Below are 16,049 nucleotides of genomic sequence, written 5' to 3'. Positions count from 1 at the left end.
TGTACTCGAAAGGCTATGCCCATATGAATGAATAAGATTTTTATTATTGTTTATCATGGCTGTAAGTGTTGGTAAAGGAGTTAAGTGATTAGGTCACTTGGCTAAAAGCTGAACTGGGCATGTAATGTAATGTGAGAAACGTTTAGCAAGTTTTTAACATAAAGAATCTTATTGTCCAGGCACAATCTCAAGTGTAGATTCCTAGTCCCCTACACCAAGTACAACCGTAATTCAGGAGAAGAAGTTTCTTCTCAAACAAATGAAGCCACCAGAGTTCGATGGTAAGGGAAGGACCGTCCAAACTAATGCCGAGATCTGGATCGAATCCATCGAGGATTATTTCAAAGAAGCAGGTATTGCACCCGCTAACCAAGCTATGCTTGCCAAACTAAAGCTTATCGGCAAAGCAAGGCTTTGCTGGAAACAATGGTGCAGAGACCAAGGGATCTCAGAAGGGTCAGTTACTTGGGAGAAGCTTAAAAAAGTTGGGCATACAACACATAATGCGCTTATGAAATAAATTCCTAGTTGTGACTCATATTGAAGATAATTGTAGACGGTCATTAAATGATGGTCCAAATAGTCGCAATGCATGGAAAGGATTTATGAACCTTGCAAGTTGCATGTGATGATAGTTACATTCTAGGATGGGTTAAGTGATAAAGGACATGTTAAATCAATGAAGGACTCATGGCATTCGCTCATACTTGGAGGTTTTTTATCAAAGTTTAAATTTAGGAAAGGATGCATCTTCATATTAAAGCTTGAATTCGATGCATAAAACATAGGGTTTTAAAGAATAAGCTCTGAATGTCAATCAATATCGCATAGGGAAAGGAAAAGAAAGATAATTATAAGATGCATAAAAGCAGAAGGTCTATGGTTTGAAATTGCATACTTGCATGGAATGATGCATCTCAACAATCTTGCAATTACTTACATCTTCTAGGGGGAAAGTACTTGCAAATTTAGAAGAAAGTATTTGCATCTTTAAGAGGAAAGACCATTTTTTAAATCGTGGGTTGGTTAGATCAACTAAGTAATTCGCATATAATTGAATAGCTTACATGAGAATCATAAGCGTATGATTTAGTTAGCATATGACGGTCACCTCAACGTGCTAGGTAGGGTTAAGCTATGTTAAAATTCTGCCTACTATCGCACTTAGGATGCCAACCTAATATTTCCAATCTCAGAGGTCCTACCCATATTTACGAAATGTTAAGTTTATTTAAACACCGTGCAAGAACAATCTAGGGTTCTCACCCTAAGGATCAATTGATCAAATACTAGACCTCCGTATGAATTTAGGAACCCTAGGGCCAAAGCATTATCGGCCTAGTAGGGTTAGGGGTTGGATTGGGTCAAGAGGACTCCCAAACCCTACATCTTGACCAAAGGTATTCTTGACCAAGGAGTATCATATGATGGGAGAAATAATCCCACAAGTTAGGTTCCGACACCTATCTCATGGAACAAGTTGCAATGTCGCATGGTTTTGTGCCTAAATCACAATAATAGTATTGCCACTCCTTGGAACAAGGTTGGCGAGTTCTAAATACAAGTCAAATTTTCTAGAGGATGAGTAGTCATCCTGCTACATCACCCTTCCTTGGGGCTGATTTGTCAAGTTAGGGGGAGTTACAAATTTGCCAAGAAAGCAATTGACCAATCAAGTGAGGACAACGGGGTTGTCCAAGATTTATTGACCATAATATATGGAAACCTAAAGTATTGAAAATTTGGATTAACAGGGTGTAAACCCTAACCCAAGAAGAAAGGGTAAACAAGAAACTCAGCTTACGAAACCCTTGGGATCTTGCCAAGTCGTGATTGATCCAGGATCGAATGCTGGAAGTATTCGAGGAGAAGGAATTATACCTTAGCAGTTGACCGTACAATCGACCACTAGAATGCTCGTGATTGTACACTTAAGAGCACTATTTGTACTTTTTTGCTCAAGAAACTAATGCCGAAAAAATAACTAATGCTTCAGGTTGAAAGCCTGGAGGGAGAGGCAGTATTAGTTACCTCCAATTGTCTGCCTGACCCTATCCAAGGGGGTTGTTAGCCACATCAGGTACGTGGACCGAACCCGCCGCAAGAGGTCTCTCCGTGGGCGCTACTTGGAGTAGGAGGATGCTTGGGTGCCAGGGGAGGCTCAGGCCGTAAATCCCTTGTCTCCGAATCCTGCACAAGAGGCCGACATGACTCGAGATGGGATCTCGAGGCCCGCATACTAGTCAACAGGCGGAACTTGGAATAGCGATCCCTAAGAATTGCTAGAATAGCCTTCGGGCGGATTATATGATGTATTCTAAAGACTGATAAATAAAGATCAAATGTTGAAAAGGAACTTGCTTGACATTGTTTTTCTATGTCAATGCCTAAGTTACGTGAAGGAACCATTATTTAATTGGTTAATTAAAGAAGCTTTTTTTGCTTGTCAAACTAAATGTGGTAGGTAATTAGATAACTAAAGCAACCTAAGGAAAGTGCGGTGGATGTGACCCTAGGCCCGTCCTATGGAAGGGTGGTCCCGGTTGGACGGGAACTTTTCTCAAAGGAAATTGACAGCAAGGTAACAATGACCTAGAATCTAGAAAGTTAGAGTCCTAATTTATGTTGTTTTAGGGGAACGGAATGGGACTATGCCTTACGGGCAGAGAGGTCGAGCTTCGCATCCCTCTCGTTTCCCATTCTCCTTGAACAAGTGCAGTATAAATCCGCTTCGACCTTGACATTTCTGCGCAAAGTAGTTTGTCTGGGGCTCGACGCTAGTTACCTCCTAGGAACTTGACCATTAGGGAAACCCTGATTCAGGTCGGTCCTAAGTGGGAACGGTCGGAATGCTTTCGCTTCATGGCAGACTCGGGAAGACCTAGATTGCAAACCCCATGACATTCCTTGGGAGTGTCGGGCAGCACCTTCTGGACTCTCTTCCCGATGGGCTGCTAAGAAGTGTCCTACAAGCGGATAGGGGGGACATGTTACAAGAAGCCAAACAACGCACCTTCCTCAACACTCTCTTAGAAACCACGCAATCTGAAGAGGAGAAGGCTGTCGAATCATTGAGGAGAAAGCTGGAGATCTCCTGGAGGACTCTAAGACATGGGCTACGCATTCAACCACAAGTTGTAGGGCCCAAGAAAGCAGAGCCACAAGAGCACAGGGGAGAAGAGAGGCAAAGGACAACTAAAAATATAGGGCCAAGTTTTGAAAGGGGGCAACAAGAGGAGGCTCCTTATTAGAATGTTATTAAGGCAAGACCCTACTCTGCAAGAACACCGCCTCTCGCCACTCTATTTTTATCTCAATGCCAGCATAGATAGCTATGTAATGGCTAGGCTAATGATGCACGTTGCCCTCTTACCATCCTTTTTGCATGGCCCTCTTAGAGGATATGAGCGATAGCCATTTCACTAGCTGCAACCATCCCTTCCTATCTACCACTCCTCTTAATGCTTGAGTAGGCCTAAAAGGATACATCCAAAGTAGACGATTTCTTAGCAAATCCATTAAGCCTCCAACATCCCCCTCTCATGACTCCAATGATGAGGACTAGATCTTCGCCTATTTATATTTTTTTTTAAAGATAAAATGAAGGAAAAATGTAAATAAACAAGAAAAGAAAAGGAAAAGCGTAGAAAAGATAAAGAAAATAGAACAAAAAAGAAAGAAAGTGAACGAATAAGAGATCACGAGAAGGAAATCATAGGGAAAGAGACTAAATGATCTCGTTACATGTAGGCCACAGTCATTGCACCTAGGGGTCCTCAAGTTAGGAACGCCCGATGGCTTCGATTGGACAGCTCCGTCCCTCTAACTCCCTAGCCCATTTTGATTCCCCACATCACGCTTAGGGCACATCAATGGTAGGACATACCTAGATAAGTCACCCTTGCTAGACCTGACTCTCTAAGCCACACTCAATGCACCCCCTTAGGAAAGACTTGGGTCCTTAAGTGTGGGACAATACCCATGCCTATGACCCAACACCTTGTTCCACTAGCATGAGTACAATGCACCACACGGTAAGATAGACACACCCCAAGGCAGTGCACCTTCTCTTCTTTACAGGTAACTCCAAACAATGCAGGCCACCAACTTTGGAGGCCCCATCATCATTGACTCACATGACCGCCTATCAAATCAGTGGATCTTCATCAGCTCAAACCTACAAATGCCATGGGAGTGAAACTCATCTAGGAGGGGGGTAATGTTACAAGATATGTCATGGACACAGACCATGGAACCAAGAAGAAGTAGAGGAAGACCAAGGAAGCCCAAGTCAAAAAGTGAATGAAGAAGCTCATTTTGCCCAAGAAAGAAAAGTGGCAATCTTAGAAAAAATGTGGGAGAGCACAGAACATTCTAGCAAGGTCCTCTCAAAGATGAAGGAGGTCCTCTCAAAAGGAGGACCTCTCAAGGATGAAGAAGGTCCTCTCAAGGATTAAGGAGGCTCTCTCAAGGATGAAGGATTCTCTCTCAAGGATCAAGGAGAACCTCCAAGGGCTCTTACAAGGAAAGTGTGGGCACAATGTAATTAATTTTATAAAAGCACTAGGCTCCCTCCTGTGCAAGTTGTAAAGTCTAAATGGACATAGGTGAAGAGATAAGGCAACTAGAAGGGAATAGGAAAAGAGGACATTGGCAAGATGCCTGATCATGTAAAAAATGGAACGGGTACCCAAGGGATTTAGAGCTTGTATAAAAACCTAAAAAGTGAATGAGGAGCTCAATCTTTGGTGTGTGACAAAAGTGGTCTCTTCTTCTCTCCTTCTTGCTTGCTTGTGTGTGCTTGAGAGAGGGAGTGTGAGGGAGTGAGTGTTTGAGGGTGAGGGATTGTGGACGAGAAACTCTCCATCATCTCCTCTCTTCTTCTTCTTCTTCTTCTCTTCTCTTCTCTTGTCTCACGCATGACTATGGAGGATGGAGCTCAAAGGAGGAGGCTTGAGCTTGCATCTCAAATCATCATGAAGCTATCAGCTTGCTTGAGGGAGGAGGCTACTCATTCGGGCATCAAGGTAAGCTCACTACACCCCCATAGGATTGAAAGTGCATCAAATAGGTGAGAGATAGCCATTTGTTCTTGCTTGAAATTCTTGAAGCAATAAGAGGTCCGTGGGTCTTGGCGATTGAGCGTGAGCTCCCACTACATTGTCCAAGTGTCATATTCTAGATGTTTCAAAATGTCCACCCATCCCTTTGTGCCGCATGTACCCATATCCGAGGGTGCATGGTTTAAGAAACAATGTTTCTCTTCTAAAGATTGCACTTGAGGAAGAGACCTATTGTCCTAAGAAAGGGCACTTTCATTTTTTCAGTTGTATCTCCCACCACTAACAAATGAGGGCTATGCAAGGTGGGATGCCCATTAGCAAGATGTGAACAGGGAGTTTGAGCATGAATTGAAAGGTAAAATGCATCATGAATTTCTCTCAAACAAGATGGTTTATCTCTAGGAAGGGAACCATTGCAAATGGCTTTGATGGATCTTATCTTGGCATATGCGGATGTGCCATTTGAGAGTTGTAAGCACCATGATTGATCCCACTAGGCTTAGTGAGGTTTCATTGCTTGCCAATCTTTTGCACATGAATGAGTAATTATTACATTTTCATATATGTTTTGGATTGTATAACTTGTATATTTTCTCTAATAGTTTATGTTCTTAAGCTTGAATGAGCATGTAGTCATAGTTACAAATCTCAAGAACACATTGGTCAATGCTACAAATATCTGTGACCATGACATAAAGGTATACTCGCAACAAACATCACAAGTTGCCAGGACATTGGAGGCAAAGAAGAAGCTTGAGGCAAAAATCTCTCCATCATGGTATCCACTGGAAAGAGAGGACATGGCACAATCAGGTATTGCTATTTTGTATACTAACCTTTTCAAAATTTAAGGATTGAACTTAGGTTTGTAGGTTGAGTTTCAAAAAGAGTTACATTTAAATATTGGAGAGGCAACAAAGAATCTTAGTGAGGACTAGAAATTAAGGAACATAAGATTTTGTCACATGTAAAGTGCAATAATAATGATCATATGAAAAACGTATGCTTTTTGCTTGTTTGCCATAGCTACATTCTAGCCTCCATACACTTGTTTGCTTACTTGGATTGTTTGCCATCCATAGGTTCTCAATATAATCAATCCTTCACTAAGAAGAGAGTGGAGGGAGACTTTATTCTCCTTGAGATTTGATGGAATTGAGACAATAGTAGGCATTGAAAAGTTGAAAATGATAGCAATCTCATTAGTTTCCATTGATAAAAAGATCACATGGCTGAGGATACCAAGCACAAATTTTGAGTTTAGAATGTAAGATCATGCCCTTTGAATTGGAAATCTAAAGTGCACTTAGTACGAACATGTAGGTAGTTGTCTAGAGAGATGTTTCTAGATATGATAGAGAAAAATGCACAGGACACTAGAGGATGAGGTAAAATTGGTAGCAACTATGGGGAGTCTTCTAGTCCTTCTAAGCCCTCTCTACATGATTACTTCTTAGAGATTTTTTATGAAGGCAAAAAATACATCTTTGGAACTATCAAGAAGGTTGGCTCAAAGGATAAGACCAAAAAGAAGGATGATGGTCCTGCACAGTGTTAGCTAGATGCAGCCTCTTGTCGCTTGCTTTACAAGTATGAAACTACAATAGGTGAGTCCTTGCTACTATTTTTTATGTCTCCTTAATTGGTGGATATGTTATTGTGAATGCATACATTTTGCTTCTATGTTTTGATGGCATGTACTTCTTTCACTCAAGGGATCTTAAGTTGATAGTGGAATTGCCGATGGCTTGCAAGCCATGTTTTGACATTACAAACAAGAAATGCACTATGTATGGGGATAACATGGATGGGATATCTAGGTATGAGATTGAGAATTTCTCATGGTGGTTGGATATGCCAAAACCTAATGCCTTGCCAAGTAGGAGAAAAAAAGATTGATGAGTTCAAATGGCTTGGTGATGGGGCTTGTTCACAAGTATGAGGTAAGACTAATTTGACATTTGAACTTTTCCTTGTCATCTTTGATACGTATATCTTTGGGAAATATTTTATCTTGTTTCCTTCTAAATCCGTCATCTTGTTTTTCTTCTAGATGAGCCTAAAAGGAGAAATAGGGCTATAAAAGGGAAGACAAGTTGCCACAACAAGGGAAACATAAAGAGACTGGTAGGTACTCAATGAATTCCTTTATTTTTGGTCAAAATGTGGGGAGTTTAATTTGAAAGCATTGCATTTTTTATTGACAGTTGGGGTACATGATGGCTCTGTTAAGCCCTGGATACGTTTACCTTCACTCATGAGAGTCCTAATAGAGGTTTATTTCTAATCATTTCCTATGATTGTCTAGTGTAATGCTCTCCACTTGTTTTGAAATTTTCATTTTCTCTTTTGCTTCTACAAGAGAACAGTCTATATACCCTTGCACATCCTTCCATGTGCCCCTTGCATACTCTCCTCCATGTATAGGTCATAATTGTGATCCTACTCTCTATGCATTTGGGGTTGGTGATTATATATCTATGGGTAAGGATTTTGCATCTTCTATTAGATACAAGGACTTTGGCAAGATTCATAGTTTCTTTTCAAGCATAGATGAGCTTGGCATTAAATATAAGAAGAGGAGAAGTGTTGTGGCTTGGGCCACTGACTTTGTTCTCCTAGAACTTCCTATGGATGCATCTTTAGGTAGGGATGGTATTCCAACATGGAACAAAGTAACTAAGGAACACATCCATCATGACCTTGGGTTTGCTTCAACATGTTTCGTCTATCTTCCATCTAACTTAGGTGGGTCTTGGGGTAGTTTGGATTGCTCACCTTAAGTTCTATTACTAGTTAGTGCTCACCTTGTTATTTGTACTAATTTCCTTTGGTCTTCTATGATGTGCACCCAAGGATCTTCACCTTCATGGATAGAAAGGTATGAAACCCGCTTGGATATGGAGATTGTGCATAGATTTATAGTGGAGAACATTGTTTGTACAGGGGTGGTGGTGGTTGATGGTGTCTCCATTCATATGATTTTCAAATGTTTGAGTCCTTTCTCAATTCATATTTTCCCCATGCGCTTGTGTTGATATTCTTATTTTTATATTGGTGTATTTCAATAGATGGATGTATTCTTCTTATATATGCTTCGATGTCATGGGGGTTTTGGCTTCTCTATGGTTCTTGGATGGCTCAACATTGGCACAAAAGCAAGGTGTAGGCTTCACTTGGCATGTACTATAGCACTACTTTCCAGATAGAGGTAGAGCGATGGAGGCCAAAGAGGAATGCTACCTCAAGGAGCTAGTGTGCAACATAGTGTCAGCTTTGTGTAGTCTTTTGGATGCATTGTGTCCTCCTTGGAGACTAGCTTTGAAGATGGGTGTGGTACAACTCCATTGATGTGTGCATGCATGGCTTTTGGGAATCCATGTTACTCATTTGAGAGTGACCTTGATATTATTGATCTCATTGTGTGGCCTTTGGTGGAGAGACCTCTTGTAGCTCCTCAAGTTGACATCTCATATGTGAATGATTTCTGTTGCTTGCATTGTATAGTTTCGTATATAGGTATGGAAGCACATTGTCTCATCCATTGATATATCATCATGGTTACTATATTTACAAAAAAAAAAAATCTTGCAAATCTAAATAAGGTTTATAACTTGTACACTTTTCCAATATCCTTGCATTACATTTCCTTGCTATGCGGAGATAATGGCAACTATCATCAGCATGGATACATGTTATGACATCGTCCAATGGGGGACTAGAAGAGCAGACACAAGCTAGGCCAAATGTATATTGATGATGAGAGTAAGAAGTCTTCATCTTGTTAGTGTGCTACTGAGGGAATGCATCTTTTCGTGAGCTAGATTGCATCTTTTCGTTATATATGACAATCTTTGCAATAGATAATATATATTAAGTGTTTGTCTAGTGTATACTAAGCGTACCATATATTTAGCTTTGTTTATTTTTATCATTTTCAAATTTTACCAAAATAGCTCAATTTTCACCTTTGCTCAATTATAGTGTGCTCGATTTAAAGTTAAACTCCACCCACAATACAATGTACACAAAATATAGATAAGATATAACATAAAGGAAAGTGGCCTACTAAGTCAAACAATGCATAACTAACTATACTAATCGACTTGCACTATAACTATTATTGTTATAGGTAGGTGCAACAAACTAAGTATAATAAGTGATAAGTTAGTGGCCATATATGAAGATCATAATGACCACCAATGTGCTAAGTGTAAATGTGTGGACCCATCTAACCAAGTGGTCCATCATCAATGTCCATATGAGTTGAGTTTGCCATCTCAACACTCCCCCTCAAGCTCAACTATATCTCTGCAACTCCAAGTGAGCTTCAAAAATTTTGAAGCTTCTATATACCCAATGCCTTCGTGAAAATGTTATCATAGTGAATGACAATTGAACCATCTCAGTGCACCTCCAAATCACCAATAACTTTTGTAGTCATACCACCTCAGATAAGATACTCTCTGATCTTGTCAAAGTGCTTGCTTCAGCCCATAGAGTGCCTTAACCTACATACATAGGTGGAATGATCTAAATCTGCATAACATGTTGGCCACTCCACATACACCTCTTCTTGCAACTCACCATGCAAGAAGGCATTCTTGGCATCCATTTGCTGCAAACTCCAACCTTTGGCTACTGCCAAAGCAATTACATATCTAACAATTGCCATTCTAGCAAGTGGACTGAATGTCTCTTCATAATCTATGCCATATGTTTGAGCATTGCCTTTTACAACTAGCCTAGCCTTATACCTACTAACAAAGCCATCTACATTATGCTTGATTTTTTAAACCCATTTACAATCAATAGCTTTCTTGTCCTTAGGCAATGGTACTAGATCCCAAGTCTTTTTGGCTTCTAGTACAACGATCTCCTCATCCATTATTGCATCCCAATGAGCATGACCAACAACATCCTCAAAACAAGTAGAATCAATATCCTCAACCACCTTTATCATATAAGCATAATGGTGAGCTGCATAACCTTCAAAACCAAATCTCCTAATAGGGTATCTGACCATGTTAGACATGTGTACCACAAGATCACTCGGTGGAGTTTTTACATTACCATGGGCTCTCTGTATACCTAGTGTCCTTACTGAAGGAATACCAAGCTCATTATCCAAAATCTCTAAACTACTAGAATCTCCATCAAATCCCAAATGACTAGTAGATGCATCATTACCATCCAATACTTTCTTCTTCCCTTTGTCATTACATACAATACTTGTAGATGCACCTGAAGATGTGGAGCTACTCCTTAGTCTCCAAGACCAAGGGCTACCTATAGATGTAATACCAGATGATGTATATACTCCACTATGGCTTCATGATTCTTGCATTTTCTTATGCACATAACTATCATGATCATCTTCATCATCCAATGCATCACCACTAGATGCATACCAACTACTCATCTCATTAAAAATAATACCCCTACTCACTCTAAACTCACCTATGATATGGTTATAACGACGATACTCTTTCTACTCTAAAGAGTATTCAATAAAAATACATTTTTTGGCTTGGATTAAGCTTCTCTCATAGCTCATGTGGCGTGTGAACATGTAATATAGCCAAACACTTTCAAGTGTGACACATCAGGCTTCTTGCCTAACATAAAGCATTCTTTAAGGGTTATTCCATGAATTGTAGTTGTGGGAGTTCTGTTCATAATATAGATAGCAATGAATAGCTTTAGACCAAAAATATTTTGGCATATTCTTTTCAACTATCAATGCCCATCTAACTTCTACAATATCCCGATTTTTTCTTTCTGCAACCCCATTTTGATGTGGGATATACATACATGTAAACTATCTATTAATCCCATGAGACCTCAAGAAGTCATTGAACTCATTAGAGAGGTACTCTCTTCCTCCATCTAACCTCAAGAACTTAACTTTTAAGCATGTTTCTATTTCAATAGTAGCCTTGAAAGCTTTGAAGCACTCAAATACATCACTCTTTTCCTTCATGAAATATATCCATAGCTTACTTGAACAATCATCAACTATATTCTTGCTCACATCTCTATCATGTGAAAAAGGTTTTCTTGCCTACTTACCAAATTGATATACTTCACACACTTTATGAAATTTTGCAACTCTAAAACCCGGAAATCCTATAACCAAGCCTTTGGAGTTTATTAATTTTAGTCTCTGCACATTTGTATGTCCAATGTGTTTATGTCATATTTAAATGCCTACAACTACTCCTTTGCCTTTAGCATATGTTTATGTCATATTTCAATGTCTGCAACTACTCCTTTGCCTTTAGCATACATGGTAATATTCATAGTAGGAATTCTAACATCTAAGGTGAGCATGTGGCCAACTCTACTTTCTTTTTCAAACCAACCTACATTTATCATTAAAACATTTCACATATGAAAGACTCTTTGTCCAACCATCATACAAGGACAAGAAAACCTTTCCAATGTGTGAAATTGGGTGGCATGACAACCTAGATTGTGTAAATCTTGTATCTCTCCAAACCATTCAACATGATTGGTCATAGGATTAAATACAACTAAATCAACATACCATACATCATCATGTGTTCCCTTTCTTATAACAACATTCATCATATGTTGCATAACAAACATATGCTCATTTTTGTCTTTATTCTATTGTAAAGTCGATGCATAGTTTCCCTACTACAATTTATCACTGTGGATATCATTCTTCTTAGCATAATAATGGGTTGCAATATGACCTGTTTTTCCACAATAGTGGCAAATATTACTAAAATTACCAAAACCTTTGTTCTTCCATCCATCTCTTCCTCTAGAGCTCCCCCGACCTCTAAAGTTTCCATGGCCTCCTATAACTTACATTTTATCAAATTGTTGATTCAACCTATCTTATCGGTTATCACTAGCACATCCCCTACCACGGCCTCTTGTGAAGAGGATCTACAATATCCCCTTTCTAAACTTGAGTAAAATTATTGGACATATTCACCACTTCATTTAGATGAGTCACCATGTATATTGATCTCTTCAATGATCATGAAAGAGATCAACTCATCAAAAACTAGAAACACATACATAGAAGTGACAAAAGCCTTCTCATTATTAAGGCCACCCAAAGTAGATGAAACCAAATCATCATTATCAGGAATTGCATCAATCGTTGCCAAAGCATCTGTAATGCTCCACACCTTCAAAACATACTCATTGATAGATATGTTTTCTTTCTTCAAAGTATTCAACTCTTGCTTGAGTTGAATCTTCCATGTCTTTGTATTTACTAAAAATATGTTCTCAAAAATTATCAAGCTGCATGTGAAGTTTTTACATTTTTTATATGCTCCAACATACCACAATGACGGCAAATAGCCAATGCATCACCTTTTTGTTCTTTGCATTCCATTCTTTCCATGCCTTTAATTCATCTATATAGTCATAGGGTTACTCAGCTCTAGCTCATTTTCTTCCCTTGAAATGAACTTATAAAGGCCATTTTCAATTAGGAAGTTCATCACACAATACTTCCGTGATGGATAGTTATTCTTGTCCAGGTTCTCAATGATGGGGTTTCCTAAAATGAACTTAGCCTAGAATAGATTAAAATAACAAGAAAACCAAGAAACAAAAATTGAGACAAGTATCCATAGTCATTCTATAATTGAAATTGTATTAAGTCTATAGCACAATGAAGCCATAACTCGCATGCATTAAAGTACAATGAGAATCATGGATTAGAGGCTACTACAAAAAATCCACTTCATGCTATGGTGGACACTGAGTATTCACCCTCAATATTGGTGGGAAAGTCAAGAACCCTCAATGTTGGTGGGAAAGGCAAGAACCCTCAATGTTGGGAAAGGAAAGAACCCTCAAGCTCTAAAAAAATGAAGAAGTTTTCAAATATACTAAAATATCCTTACAATGGCACACTCTTACCTTTATACTCCAGCCTCCCCAACTAAGCTAATTCCCCTAAGCTAAAGGGTACAAAATTTATTTTATTACAATCCATCCCTACCAAAAAGTTTTGTAATCAAAGCTTGAAGACCAAAAGATAAATGAATAGAGAAGACCCAATCTTGAGTTAGCCTTATAGAAGCATCATCAAGATCAAACAAAAAACTTTTGAAATTCTATCATGAATAGGGTAGCTATAGTAAGTGGCCCATAACTTTGGGTAGACATGTTGGGTTGCTACGTATGAGGTATAGAAATGAAGTGTACTTCAGTAAGTAGCCATTCATGTCTTTAAAATATAATTTTGATATTAGTTTTTTGATGATTTTTAATGAAAATTTTTTATACAACAAACTGTCTACTATTCAGTGAGCTAGTATCCTCTTGGAGAGAAGCCATGGAAATTGTTTCAATTATGAAGCACGTTGCCAAGAAGATTGTTCCATAGGAAAACCCTCCTATTTAAGAATATATTCCATGATAATAGGATTCCTTAGAACCTTCTCCCGCTTACCAATAATCCTCTTGGGTCATAGATAATTAACCCATTCTCATCAAAAGGGGAGATAGTCCTTCAAGAACTTGAATATCAAGGTCAATATACTTTTTGAGCTGAGAGACATGAAAAAAATCATAAATATGTGTGGTTGAAGACAAATCAAGTTGGTAGGCAAGATCTTCAACTTTTCTTATAATTTGATATGGACCATAATAGCGATGAGCAAGCTTATTATGTCCACCTTTAAGAGAAGCCTAATGGGACTTAGGTACTTTCAAGAATACCCACTCTCCCTTTTCAAAGTCCACATGCCTTTGCTTATCATCAGCATAATATCTCATAGCCTCTTGTGCCTCTCAAATATTTTCCTTGCATTGCTTCATTAATGCCTCCATCTTTTCTAGTTCTTCCTTAGCAAGGGGATTTACTTCATCATGAAACAATGCTAAAGGTACCTGAACCTTGTAGTCATATAAAGCCTCAAATGGTGACATGCCTATACTCATGTGGTATGTGTTATTATAATAAAACTCCACAAGATGAATCCAATGGTCCCATGTAGTTTGTGTGTCATGGCAAAAATGTTGCAAGTAGACTCCAACAACTTGTTAACTCTTTCAGCTTAACCATCTGTTTATGGATGGTATGTTGTACTTGGAGTTAATTTTATTCCCATGGAAGTGAAAATGAATTTTGAAAAATTTTCCATGAATTTTGTATCTCTATTAAAAACAATCTTCATAGGTAAACCATGAAGTCTGAAAACTTCTTCCAGGAATTGATCTATGGCTAAATATTGGACTTTGGTGGGTATAAAATAGGCTGATTTTGGTAGGAAAATCGACCACAATAAAATACTATTCCATCCCTAATTAGTGGTAGGTAATCCTATAATAAATTCCATACTAATATTAGTCCATTTACAATGTGGAATAGGTAATGGTTGAAGCAGACCACTAGGCAACAAATTGGAATCTTTATTCTATTGGCATGGTAAACATTGCATCACATATTTTTGACCTCTTTCCAATTAAATAATTTATGGATCTTATCAAAAATTTTAAATAAACTAATATGCCCTACCAAAGGAGAAGAATGCATCTCCTCTAAGATCCTTTGCTTAAAATATGTATGAGGAATCAAATATACTCTACCTTTGAACCAAAGAAGTCCATTCTACCACTTCAAATTGGGAAATTCAAATTTATTACCTCGCTATGAATTCTTCATAATGTTGGTTGTATGGTCATTTAACAAATATTCTTTCTGTATGTCTTGGATCCAATCTTTGTAAAGAGTAGAAATAGTCGAAACTGAATATACCCACATCCTAGATAATGTATTTTTCGCTATATTATCCTTGCCTGCCATATAAGATATCTCACATTCATAACCCTGCAATATAGCTAACCATCTTCTTTTCTTAAGAGAAAGATTAGGCTGTGAAAGAAAATACTTCAACATTTGGTGATCACTTTTGAGTTTGAAATGGATTCCATAAATGTAGTGATGCCACTTCTTAATGGCATGACATATAGCCAACACTTCTTGATTATAGATGTGGAGTTACCTTTCATTGTCATCCAACTTCCTGCTTTCATAGGCAATAACACCATGTTCTTGGCATAAAACAACCCAAACCTCATGACCACTAGCGTCAGTGTAGATAGTGAATTCTTTGTGGGCACACTAAAATAGGTACTGAAATACATAGATTTTTTAGCTCATCAAAGTTCTTCGTGGTTGTAGCATCTCAAAAGAAAATATCTTTCTTCAATCTATCAGTGAGAGGAGATGCTACATGGACATAATTCTTGATGAATCTCTGATAAAAAGAGGATGGTTCTAGAAATCCTTTTAATGAAGTAGAATTTTGTGGTATGGGCCAATCTTTGATGCATTTTAACTTCTTTTGATCTACCTTGATCCCTTTCCCACCAAGAATATGATCCAAATATTCTACCTATAATAGTACACTTTCTTTCGTTTGCAAAAAGCTTATGTTGTCTCAATGTAAGAAGGACTCCACGAACATACTATAAATGATCCTCTCTATCCATATTGTATATATAATAATATCATCAAAGAATACCAAGATAAATCTATACAAGAATGGTAGTAAAACCTTGTTCATAAGAGCCTAGAAAGTAGTGGGTGCATTGGAAAGTCCAAATGGTATAATCAAGACATGGTAGAGATCGCTTTCTATTCTAAAAGCCATCTTATACTCATTACCTTCCTTCATCTTGATTTGGTGGTAGCCTGAGATCTCAATTCAGTCTTGGTAAACACCTTTGCATCCTTGAGTTCATCCAACAAACCATCGATGCAGGGGATTGAGTACCTATTCTTTATAGTTCTGTAAGAAACTGGGAATACTTAGAATGCTATTAATATGCCATGTCACATTGACACTGGTATATAAGGAGAGAAGTTGTAATTTTTCACATCTTTTGAGAAATCAATACATTTACAATCTTTCTCTCCCTTCTTGCTCCAAGCTTCCATGGCTTCTTCATCTTTCATGTCTTTCTCTCTCCAATTCTAGTATT

This window comes from Lygodium microphyllum, chromosome 5 (genome assembly GCF_053477565.2).
Source record: "Lygodium microphyllum isolate KBCC chromosome 5, Lygodium_microphyllum_v1.1.10, whole genome shotgun sequence".
Lineage (NCBI taxonomy): Eukaryota > Viridiplantae > Streptophyta > Polypodiopsida > Schizaeales > Lygodiaceae > Lygodium > Lygodium microphyllum.
Note: the sequence above shows the minus strand (reverse complement) of the source record.